We start from the raw sequence: 12,474 nt of genomic DNA, 5'->3' as shown, positions 1-12,474 counted from the left end.
TAAAATTTTTACTCAATTATACCAAAACAATGTTGCCTACTGGAGCTTTAACTTAGACCTGTTGTCCTCGTTTGTGGACTCTTATTATGCCATCTAGTGGTGGTAAGACCGCGTTACACTAATACATGTAAAAACAAGATAAAGAAGAGTCAGTCTGCAGCCGATCCCTACACAAGTGTGGACGAGGTCCAAAACCTGATCATATTTTGCGTTTGAAACTTAGTTATCTGAGCTAAAAAAACATCTGTGGTTTGATATGGCAACAGATTTGACCAATTTTAGCAACAGTGACAAGATAAGACGCTGTTAATTAGGAAGTTCTCTTTGAAAACATTGGGACTTTGTCATGTTTGAAGACAATGGGACTCTATTGTTGTTGACAATGTTTAGTTTTATTATACTTATCATGTCCTACTGATCCCAAATAGCTAGTAGAAATTAAAAATGTATACCAAACAAAAGTTCAGGTCTCAGGAGGATATTAGTTTTGGTCCTTTAATGCAGTATATGCACTCATTCGTTCAATAAACCCAGCCTTCATGGAGGTTATAATACCCCATGATTCATGTCATTTTACACATATAAAAAGTACTCTATTAGATGTTAATTAAACTATAATAAGACTATTTCTTGGACAAACCATCAACAGTGAATTAACAGACAGAAACCTGGAATGACGTGAGAGTATGTCTGGAACAGGAGCACCACCTGCTGGATGTTTGGTGCAGGTGCAACATATTTTGGTTGATGTGAGGATGCAGATGTGACAGAATAATTTGGGTCAGACAATAACAGGCGGCTCCAAAATAGTTTGGATGTGTTAACATTTTCTATCACTGCGATTCATTTATTTGTGACTCATTTATTTAAAAAACAAAAAAAGAGAAACACATAAAATCGAAAAAGCCCAGCTCCAAATCGCTGCTCCAGGCTGAGCAGCCAGTCAGTCTCACAGCCTGAGGTTATTTATGTAACAGAATGAAGACACATCTTGAGAAGTCTTGACATGGAGCCTTCCCGCCGCTAGATGGAGAAGTGGGGCAGAAAAAAATACCACCTCTGAAAGAATGGTCCTTTCTCCTCTGGCGGCAGAACTGGATTTGCTCCCAGTTTTTTTAAGGCTGCACGTACACCGCTCCTCTGCAGCCCTGAAGCAGACAGCCTGGTTCCTCGGACGTCATATGATAAGGCTGGATCAGAGCCAGCAGGGCCCCCGTTTGGAGAGGAGGACCCATATCTCCGTCAACACGCGCAGCCAGGGCCCCCTTTATCTCTACAAGGCAGGGAGGCGTATCCTTTTCCCCTCTCCCACTCCCCTCCACATACCACTCTGACTCTCCCTCTCACCCGTGCGCTAACTACACACCAACCTGCTTCAGACGACGCCCCGACGCCCAGGAGATTTCCACGCAGGGCGAGCCCGTCGTGCGTCTTTTCTCGCCATCCATCGGGGTCTTATCGTTATTGCCATTACTGTGCGCGCTCGGGCTGCCCGCGGCATCACCTCAGCAATAACAGAAAGGGTGCCAGCCACAAGAAGAAGAAGAGGAGGAGGAGGAGGAGGAAGAGGAGGAGGAGGAGAGGAAAGGGGGGTGTTAGAGTATTCGGCTCAGAAATAAACAAGAAGACACCCTGTTTGGAAGACGTCCGTGGCGGGAAAGGGATCTGCAACTGAGTAAGTCGTGATTTACAGAGTGCGGTGGTGGTGTGTTCCTGTGGCTGACCTGCTTTTGGTGGTTTGTCCAGCGGCGCAATATTTAAGCTTCCAGCTCGGGCAGCATCATTTAGGGATGACAGAGCGGGACAGAGGGATGGAGATGGAGATGGAGATGATGAAGGAGATGGAGGCAATTTTAATTATTATAGGTGTTGTGTTTCTGCAGCTGAGTGGTGAGCTTCCTCTCTGTAAACACGGTCGCTGCGTTAAGGTTACAACTAGTAATCACCAGGGCGCAGCATCCTTAAAGGGACACAAATGCTCATTAGAAATAACAAGCGCACAGTGAAGACAGGCTGGTTTGGAGAGGTGTGAGAAAAAAAAACAGCTGCATGATCATGTCATGTCAACAAGCTTTTTATGAGGCACCCAAAGGCCCGCGTTACTGTCCTGTACTTTAAAGCCACGATAGGCCGACAGGTGTAACGGGACGACATGTTCACGAATGCCTTTCATGATCCATCATGTCATATCGATCTGTGTGCTGAGGAGAGTGTTTCAGCATGTCTGTGTTTTTCTGCCCTCGACGGTGAATTTCCAGTGGCGCCAGCCGTCAGTGCACGGCAGAGAGATGCTGCCTGGCTACAGGCTGAGGAGGAGAGGAGAGGAGAGTAACAGGGTAGTCTATGGTGTGTTGTGATGTGAGCAGTCTGCTCCAACATGGCGCGCATGAGCTGCAAAAACCTTGGCCATTACATACTCCTGTCTGGAATTCACACCGTGCAGTGGAACCAGGCTCGGTTTTTTTTTTTTTTTAGGATAGCAGAGAATGAGTGTGTGCATCCTTAATATAACTGCATGAGCTGCAATTAATACCAGCTCAGGTTGCCACTGGTGATAGAGCCTGGCTCCCTGTGTCCTCTCAGAGTATCACGTAGGCTTGTGTGTACAGTGCTCTCCTTCTGTTGCTATTCCAGTCTCTGAATAGAACAACAACAACTCCTGATTTTACTCTGATTTTTTTTGTGAGCATGTTTGATCGCAGCAGGTGACACCAGACAAAAGATTGTGTTTTTGTTTGGTCTTGTGTCCATTGTTTCTCTGTTGGGTTTCTGCCCTGAGAACAGGCGTCACTGTTGCGGACAACATCTCTGTTGACAAAGACCAGCGAGTTAGTGATGACAGCACCGAGTCTGTAAACATAACACACCCATTATAGTTCCTAGAGAATTCATGTGGGTCCTCGCAGAACACACAGGGCGTCAGATCTTTGCTTTATTCATCTGAATGACCACAGTGACACCTGTTTCACTGACTCCATGACAGTTTCTTCTGAGGTGATTTTAAAGGTCCAGTGAGTAAGATAAACAGGGATTTAACAAGCTGTGATTGCAGATTGCAACCAGCTGAAACTTCTCATGGTTAGAATTCCTTCAGAGTTCGTTGTTTGGGAGGTTTTCACCAGGAGCCGAATTATCCGTAGAGGTCTCCTCCTCGCCAAAACAAACAGAGCAGGTTATTAAAAAGGGTCAAAACACAGAATAAAGCAGTTTCACATTACAAATCAGTGTTTTTCCAATGCTGTTTGGCACAGTGGAGACAGGTGTCTTGCCCGCAACATGCTAATGTGAGCTTATACTTTTTCTCTGATAACTTAATTTGTGCTCACCTCACTTCTAAACCAGACATTCAGGAGGTTTTTACCGAGGGCCGAATTATCTGCACACGTCTCTTTCTCTCCAAAACAAACAGACCTTGTGATTTAAACAAGCAAAAACACTGAATAAAGCAGTTTCATGTATAAACCACAGTTTCTTCAACACTGTTTGGCATGTCAAAGATGGGCCTCTAGCCTAGCACTTGCTAATCTGTGCTCACCTTTTATCTCTGAAAACTTTTTTCACGGAGAGCCGAATTATCCACAGAGGTCTCTTCCTCCCCAAATCAAACAGATTCCGTATTTAAACTAGTTAAAAATGCTGATTAAAGCAGGTTGATGTCACACATTGGTGTTTTTCTGATGCTGTTTGGCACGTTGGAGACATGTGGCTTGCCCACCACATGCTATTGTGTGCTCACCCTTTTTCTCTGATTAGATGTTTGCACAAATCAGAGTTTCTTCAACACTGTTTGGCATGTCAAAGATAGGCCTCTTGCCTAGCACTTGCTAATCTGTGCTCACCGTTTTTCTCTGATAACTTAAACTCCAGACATTCAGGAGGTTTTTAGTGGGAGCCGAATTATCTGCAAAGATCTGTTTGTCTCCTAAACAAACAGATCTGTAGATTTAAACCACTAAAAATACTGATTAAAGCAGTTTCACGTCACAAGTAAGTGTTTCTCCAATGCTGTTTGGCACATTTGAGGCAGGTGGCTCTAATCCAGACGCTCTGGGAGCCAAATTACCCACAGAGGCCTCCTCCTCTTCAAAACAAACAAAAACACTTGAATAAGGCAGTTTAATGTACAATTCAGAGTTTCTTCGATACAGTTTAGCATGTCAAAAATGGGCCTCTAATCCAGCATCTGCTAATCTGTGCTCACCTTAAGATCCAGACATTCAGGAGGTTTTCACTGCGAGACGGATTATCTGCAGGGGTCTCTTCCTCTTTAAAACAAATGGATCCGGCCGATTTAAATGAGTAAAAGTACTGATTAAAGCACTTTCACGTCACAAATCAGTGTTTTTCCGATGCTGCTTGTCGTATAGGGGTTTCTTACTATGGTGGCCAACGCAAAAACACAAATGGCCCTAGCTAGAGCCAGTGTTTCGTTTGTCCATTCTGGACCACTGAAGAAACATGACAACAACATGGCAACCTCCATAAAGGAGGACCCACTCTCTATGTAGATATAAGTCTCATTCTAAGGTAACAAAAACACAGCGATTCTTACTTTCAGGTGATTGTACACTAAAGAAGACATAGTTTAGTATATTATATTCCATTTTTGTGAATATATCCCCCAAATCCTACACACTGGACTTTTAAGCAAGGCATCTTATCCATTTGCCACCTCAGCCTGGGTGTGGAGATGAGTGTTGATGTTTAAAAGGAGCCAAAGTGATTTCAAGTCCTAAGGGCAATGGTGCAAGCTCAAGACACGTTTCAGGAAAGATGTGTTTTTGTGCAGTGCCAACAGTCTGAGCTCTTGTTTTGCCATTTTAGGTTGATTCACTTTTACTTAATAATCTCTGACTATAGAAACGAAAGCATCAAATGAACAATCAGAGGAATATGGGCCGTAATTACATGTTGTGGCTTTTAATAATCACTATGAAAGAGATGAGGACTATCGGTGTGTTTCGTTTGCATTGGTGCGAACACGAAAAGGGTGGAAGAATGACAATATCAGCAGCACATGCACACTGTTTGTTGTCTGTTCTGTTGTTTCATTGTATGAGCGAGACATGTTAAGCCCGCTGTAGGCCTCCGCCTGGCAGTGTGTGAGCTGAGGGTCTATATCCGGTCGACTGCTCTGTGTTGTGTCAGCGACTGGCAGTAGAGCTGACAGCACTTGTCTTGTCCACCCAATCACCGTGCGGCTTTATGACTCTGGACAGCCACATTTGTGTGTGTCAGGTTTTGTGTTCTTATATGTCTGTGTGTGTGTGTGTGTGTGTGTGTGTGTTTTTGTGTATGTGCAGCTTTTGTGTTTTAGTCTTTGCATGTATGCCAGCAAATGGATGATGTTTCTGTCTGTGTGTGTTGATGACGTTCTCCTGGCCTGGCGGGCTGGGCGCTGGGATAGATCTGTTTTCACCAATTTAGATAGGGGAAATAACCGGAAGGTCATCCATCCTAATCTCGGACTGTCAGTGACAAATGAGGATGAGTAACATTCTTTACAACCGGCAAACTGCAGTCAGAAGTGCCCTTTACTCAGCTCTGACGATCAGAGATCGTCAGCGAGTGGGACTGGGTAGAAACTGGTCATATTGAGCCTCTACTCAGAGTGAAAGTGATACCAAAATGAGCCTACTCACTTATGCCTCATTTCCAACTGCAATGTTGAGCTCAACCTGAGTCAACTCACTTTTGGTACCAGGTCCTTTTTCGCTATTTTGTTTTCCACTGCAGATAATACCCTCTCGGTGTAGGTGGGATTCTCAGCTGATCACCATAGCGATACTGTGTGAAACTGCCATGACATCATCTTCAACACTCACTGAATCCTTTTGTTGGCAACCAAACAGAGAAATGGCTGCATTTAGCCAGTTGTACAGCGTAGAGTACGGAGTAGTTTTGCAAGCTGCCAATTTTTTAAAATCTGGGTCAAGTGAATATTGCGGTCACTATTGATGGCAGCCTGGCTATTTAAAAATGAGCAGTTTGGACAGGATGTCTTCTGCTGCATAAGTGATGATTCCAATGACAGTTCTCTAAAAGGCTTCAAGAGCAACACCAGGCTCAGAGGCCACTTTCACATAGTGGCCAAACCATGGAATTACAGCTCCCAGGTTCGTCACATGATGCTGTTGGGCCCAAAAAGTTTTTTTCCATAGACTTACATTGTGAAAGAGACATATGAAAATCAGTGGATACATTTTTTGAGCATCACAACCCCCCCAAAATGACTCGTTTTATGATCAGAATTTGATCCATTCAGTCCAGTAACATTAAGAAAGTCTAGAAGAGACGCATGTTATACCCCTGATGTGGAAGAATTAAGGAATTATACCCAGAAAGTTGTACTTGTTTTGCTTCATGTGTGCCTGAACAACTGTCATTGGAATGGGTGGGACTAGGGATGTATGATACTGGATTTTTACCGATGATATGCCGATATGTAACAACTCATTTGACCAATAACGACCAATATATCAACTTTTTCCCAAGTCAAGTCTCTTCTGTAGCCGAATTAACATCATAGATGCATGCATACTCAAAGCATGATGGCCCCCCAACAACCGGAGACATGAAATACAATACTTTCCAATGTATGTAATCTTCACTCATTGTGCAAATTAAGAAAAGCAAGTTGGCCGATTCTGCCAATATCAGCCAATACCGATGATGTGCCGATATTATCATGCATCCCTAAGTGGGACCCCGCCTTCAACGCTGTATCCAGTTCTCTTTATACATGAACAGTACTCCCATGTAGGTGGGATTCTCGGCTAACCCCATAAGCGGTGTTGTTTGAAGCTGCCATGACATCATCTTCAATGCAACACTCGCTGAATCCTTTCACTGGCGACCAAACAGGGGAACATCTGCACCTGGTCAGTTGTACAATGTAGTGCACATTGTGTTCAGCCAAGATTTGTAGGCTGCCATTTTTTAACATCTGGCTCAAGTGTATAAAATAATTGTTGGCCTATTGATGACAGCTTGGTTATTTAGAATCGACCCAGTCTCACTGTAAAGACGTCGAAATACGGCGCTTGAGCAGTGACTTGTGGCGTCTGACACCGATGAAAAAAGCTGTTCTTTAATGTCAGCATGATACGCGGCCAGTTGCCGTTATGGTTTACTGGTGCCTGGCGGCCTCAGGGGGACACGGCAGGACAACAACAAAAGTTAAGGTGGCGATAGTCTGAGTAGAGCAGGTGGAAGGGTTGGAAGATGGGTCCAACAAAAACAGACTTTTACCCGAGAGAGTGGTGTTTGTGTCCCATAAGATTCAAAAGTCTAAACACATGTTTTTGTTGTTGAAGGAAAAAACACATCAATTTGCTTTGTTGTTCTGACGTAGTGCGTTTTTTTTTTTTTTTTTTTTTTGAAAGAGACTGTATGTAAATGGTAAATTTCCTGTGAAAACAGAAGTGTATTTTGAAAGAAGACAATGCATGTAACAGGCAGAACTTGACACAGCGTCCCAGAACGTCGACATCCAACGCAGCCAGGATACTTTGTACGTCATATCTGGACGTGAAAAGTCCATGACCAAACGTCAGTGTATGACAAGGTCAGAGTAAGAATGTGTTGGTCCATCAGGTCAGAAACCCATTTCCAGATCATTGCTAAAGTTGCTCCAAATCTCCAACTGTTTGCTCGAACGGTCATCATATCAAAGCTGACAGTATGTCAGTGTTGCCCAGCTTGTTTCGACTGCCCTCCAAGTCACCAAAAGGGAAGTACATGCAGGTTAAATGGAAATGCCAGGAGGTTAAAGGTGACCTCAACATTAAAACTGACAGCAAAACATTGCCACTAATGCACAACAGCAATCTGCCAGCATTTCAGTGGCAAAACTGGTCAGTTCAACATCATTACCAGAGAATAGCAGGCCTCTCACGAGTTCACATCCTGCCCTGAGCAAGTTGCCCCAGAGTGATAGATATTGCTAATTATCCTCAATGACCTTGCTGTCATTAAGAAACCATTTATGCAGCGGTTATAAAATCACATAAGCATGGCAGTCGAGGAAAATGAATGTCATGCATTACAGAGGCCTGTACAGTTACTGTTTAGTGCTGAAGCACGGTGCTGTAGGGAAGGAGAGGAAGTGGAAGTGAAAGCTTGCTCAGCATGCGTACGGATAAGGAGTAACATTTGGGCAGATAGTAGAGATGTGAGATATTATTTGATAACGCGATGCAATCCACCTTGCCCTTTCTACCTCTATGTTTTTTTCGTCTTTCTATTAATCACTGCCTTCTCTTTTCCTCCTGGATAGTCACTTTATTCTTTTTCTTTTTTTCCTGACTATCTCTCATTACAGCCCCCCCTCCTTGCTGCTTTGTCATGACAGATAAGGCGAGAGAGGATTTGTTTTTTTCACTCTCTTCCCAGCGGAGAGTCTGTCTTCTGATAAACTGTCATTTTTAGCCACTAAGTCATTTTTAATCTCAGAGGCAAATGCGCTCAGCGGTATGTGTTTGTGTGCATCTTAGGCGCCCCTCCCTGTAACACGCGCACACCCACGCGCTCATATGACGATCATCTGTGTTGTTGCGAAGATGATATCAAAAGCACTATTGATAAAGAAGAATTCATCCGTCTTTCTGCACTCTAGATAACCTGAAACTAACACCGCACACACATACTCACACACACACTCACATCTGCTTTAAGGGGAAGACGGAGAATGAATAGGAGGTCTTGTCTTATAAATGAAGCCTAGGTTTTATAATCCCAGAAGAGATTGGACAGGGTGATATTGGACAAACATGCTCAGCACGAACAATTCTTAAACCTCTTGTGAGCCTTAAGTGGGGATTGGGATCTTGCCATGAGGGAAGGCACCTATTTGGCCTAATGGTTCCTGTGTTAATGTTGAGAGGCGGCTCCAATAATGCAAGTCCACAGGCTTTCGGAAATAGCGAGCTTGCTGATTGACCAGAGAGCACGCCAGGACATAGGAGACGGTTAGAAAATGACCGTCTGTGAACATAAAAGCAACGCTGTCAGCATGTTAATGCTAATGCTGGTACATTGTTCTTGCAAAAAAGATGCAGAGTAAGGAAAAGGTCAATAATTAAAACCGCCAACCCATGTAGTCATTAGTTAGAGACACAAATAGACTGTTTCTGTGCAACATTTTCTAATCTACCAACATTCCTAATGTGCTTTCTATGAGTCGGGGCATTGAGTATTCACACAAGAATTTTCATTGCAATGCCTACATTAAAATGAAGTCATGTGGGAACACTCCAACAAGGGACACATTGTCATAATGTTTGCCTCGGTTGTGTTTATGCTTTCCCATTATGCCTCTCTCCCTCCTCTCAAACACTTCCTCCCACACTTCCAATCCCTCAAGCCCCTTCATTGCTATTTCTCTACCTGTTCACCAGATGTCGTCGGGATTTTACACCTTCCTCAGTCACCTCACTCCTCCTCACCTGTTCCCCATTTCCCTCATTAGTCTTGCAGCATATATACCAGCCCATTTCCCCTTACATTGCCTTAGCGTTCCAGCTGCCTGATCCACAGACTGATGACTCCCTGCCTATCTCCTTTGGATAAGTTTGGCTGTTTTTGACTCCTTTTGACCAATGCCTGTCTTTTTATTCAAGTAAACTTTTATCTCAACCTCTCAGCCTATTAGTTGCTACATACATTGTAGAATCCAGGTGCTGTAGTGTGTCTGTTTTGTGGCGAGCAGTAGCAGGGGACCTCTTTTTTGGAGCACCCAGATTCAAGCCCCTTTGTCAAGTTGTAGAGCTGCAGTTTATTCTCTCTGGCTACGTTGAGACTGCAGGCAAACCACATTTGTTTTTCAAATCATATCTTTGAAACTGACTTTCCGCACTGTTATTTTCAAGTGATTAGATCGGATTTGTGTCCAAAACCTCTCTGCGTGGGTTGCTGTGGTTACGATGTAAGCAGCAGTAACTACATAGCTAAGCTGGTGACGCTACTTTCCAACATGGGAGCTTGAGAAATAGAAGAATATTGTGCTGTCATTGTCCACAAACTGTTTTTCTTTTCATGCTCTCCTCCATAGCGCTCTGCTGGTAGCAGCATGGATTCTGCTCAATACTTCACTTTGCTGTACAGACTTTCTAAAGTCCATCTGGATGCAATCTGGAAATGCCAAAAAATGGATTTGGGCCGGCAGTCTGAACAAGGCCTCTGTTCTGAAGTGACTTGTTGCACGCTTTGTTGTAGGGCTACAACTAATTATTTTCTGTCAAGTAATCATCCAATTTTCTCAATTAATCGATTTATCGTTTAGGTTATAAAATGTCAGAAAACAAGTGGAAAAATCCTCAGTAGCTTGTTTTATTCAACTAATAAAATAATAAATTGTGAAGACAATAAAGCCCCCACAAAAATAGCATTTTAAGTTTTGCGTGTGATTTATCCTGGCTTCATGTGAGCAGAAGAAATCTCCGCTCATTGCTAGGCTAATTTATACAATGTAAAATGCCATAGGCTTGTGCTAATAACGTTAGCATGTTATATTTGTTTGGAAAATGTGTTTAGTATAAGACAGTTGTTTTGTCAGTGAACCTTGTGGGTTGTAATGGAGCTGAATTTTGTACTGTTACCTTTGTTAAATGTTGCTGTTGTTCCTGGCTTCATATGGGTAGAGGAAAAGTCTGCTAGCTGCTAGGCTAATTTATACAATGTAAAATGCCATAGGCTTGTGCTAAAAACATTAGCATGTTATATTTGTGGGGAAAATGTGTCCAGATAAAGACAAGTGCTTTGTCTGTGAATGCTGTGAGTTATAGTGAAGCTGATTTGTGTACTTGTGTTTGAGATTGTCTCTGTTAAGCCATGTTTAAAGTGTTTTTAATATGTGTTTAATGTGTGTTTTGAGTCAACTAAACTTTAACTTGCAGCTAACAACATTTAGCCCATTTTGTAGAAAATACCAAGATATATATTGTGTATCGCCAGTCAGCCTGTAAATACGGAGATGTGAATTTTTGTCCATATCCCAGCCCTAGATACATGACAATTGCACGTTATTATGTAGCAAATAGATTGGAACATTATGTTCTAACAATGCTGTGATTAACGAGAGGCTAGGTTGAGGCACAAAAACCACTTGATAATGGTCAGGGAAATATCACGCTATGTCTTGAAATACCCAGTTTAGGGGCCACAATCTCAGCAGGAAATGCAGCGATGATCACTTTTCATGCCACTATTTTGTCACGAAATGCAAAAACCAACCACTTTTTGTGGCATTACTCCCGCTGGAAAAATGCTTACAAGTTGCAATATAACACCCACATTTGGAGCTTATAAAGTCAATGGAAACACAGTATTGACTCGCTAAAACCCAACTTGTTTCATAGTATGTTGATCTGGAACAGTGGCGTGCAGCTCGGCAGCCTCCTGAATGCAAAGTCAGCTTTTATATTACGTCAATTTGCAAACGTTGATATGACATGTATGAATTGTGCAAATATAAGGTATTCATGGTTTCTAGAAACGTACAACGTCAATATTTTCTTCCAGCGACTGGACTGCATCTTCAGTTTGTTCTCTCCTAGTACCTTTGTGATGTTGTTGTAACCAAATCTTTAAGCATGCTAGTTATCTCTTAATTTATGTCAACTTCTCTTCTTGTGTCCAGAAGCTCACGAACTTCTGCATCTGTTGTCTTTGTAGTGACTTTGCTCAGTCCCTACTAAAAATACGCCGCTTGTAAATCAGAACAGATTGTTTACCAGGTGGGGAGCTAAAAGGCTTTTATACCACACTCAGCCGTGGTGGTTGTCGCTCCACTCTGTTGCCTAAATTTGGATTTTCTGCACAGTGAACCAAACTCCAGGCTTTGAAACATCCCAATACAGACAGACACTACCTGCGACACCAGAGATGCTATGTACATGCCTTACAAGCTGAACCTGTGTTCTGACCTGAATGCTGCGGCTGTAATCTAAACTCACCAATCAATAAAGTGTCATCGACTCTGTGTGCATTCGATGGATGTGGAAAAATTAACAAGCAAGCACCACGACTCGGCAGATTTGCAGTGTAAAGGTTTATTGCTGTGGAAGTAATGAAGGTCGAGTGTGGTCAAGTGAAGAAATGAGGCGAGACGATGAGGGATCCAGGGAGCAGAGACACAGGATGGGGATGTTGTCTCAGTGCAGTGTTTTGAGGAGATTTAGAAGAGACAGAATGAGACAGAGGTTTCTTGAAGCTTTGAGTCGTGTTAGGAGCTGATAAGGTAGATGGAAAGGCAGAGGTATACGGCCTATGAATGAGCAAACAGCGTCTGAAACCCTCTTCCCTCGCACCTTTCTGATTTGGGGAGCTGCGTCAGATAAGTGTTGTAACTTTCCAAGACCAAAAATTTGACAATCACAGCCACTGAGGTCACTCAGGTGTGTACAGGTGAAAAAGAAGGAAGGATTCTGGGAGAGTTGTAGATGAACCAAGTGAGCCAAAAGAGTCTTTCATGAG

The 12,474-nt window shown here is 43.0% G+C and overlaps 1 protein-coding gene across 1 annotated transcript in view; it reads left to right on the top strand.

Annotated features, from left to right (window-relative positions):
- The first annotated feature begins 965 nt into the window (after nt 1-965).
- palm1b (paralemmin 1b) overlaps nt 966-12,474 on the top strand; it is a 43,656-nt gene continuing 32,147 nt past the window's right edge. Inside the window, exon 1 of the mRNA XM_049597210.1 lies at nt 966-1,675. The gene's annotated coding sequence lies outside the window, so the exon portion shown is untranslated. The remainder of the gene's footprint in view (nt 1,676-12,474) is intronic.

Source organism: Epinephelus fuscoguttatus, linkage group LG14 (assembly GCF_011397635.1).
Source record: "Epinephelus fuscoguttatus linkage group LG14, E.fuscoguttatus.final_Chr_v1".
Lineage (NCBI taxonomy): Eukaryota > Metazoa > Chordata > Actinopteri > Perciformes > Serranidae > Epinephelus > Epinephelus fuscoguttatus.
The sequence above is the reverse complement of the archived record's forward strand: the minus strand, read 5'-3'. Positions and strand labels throughout refer to the sequence as shown.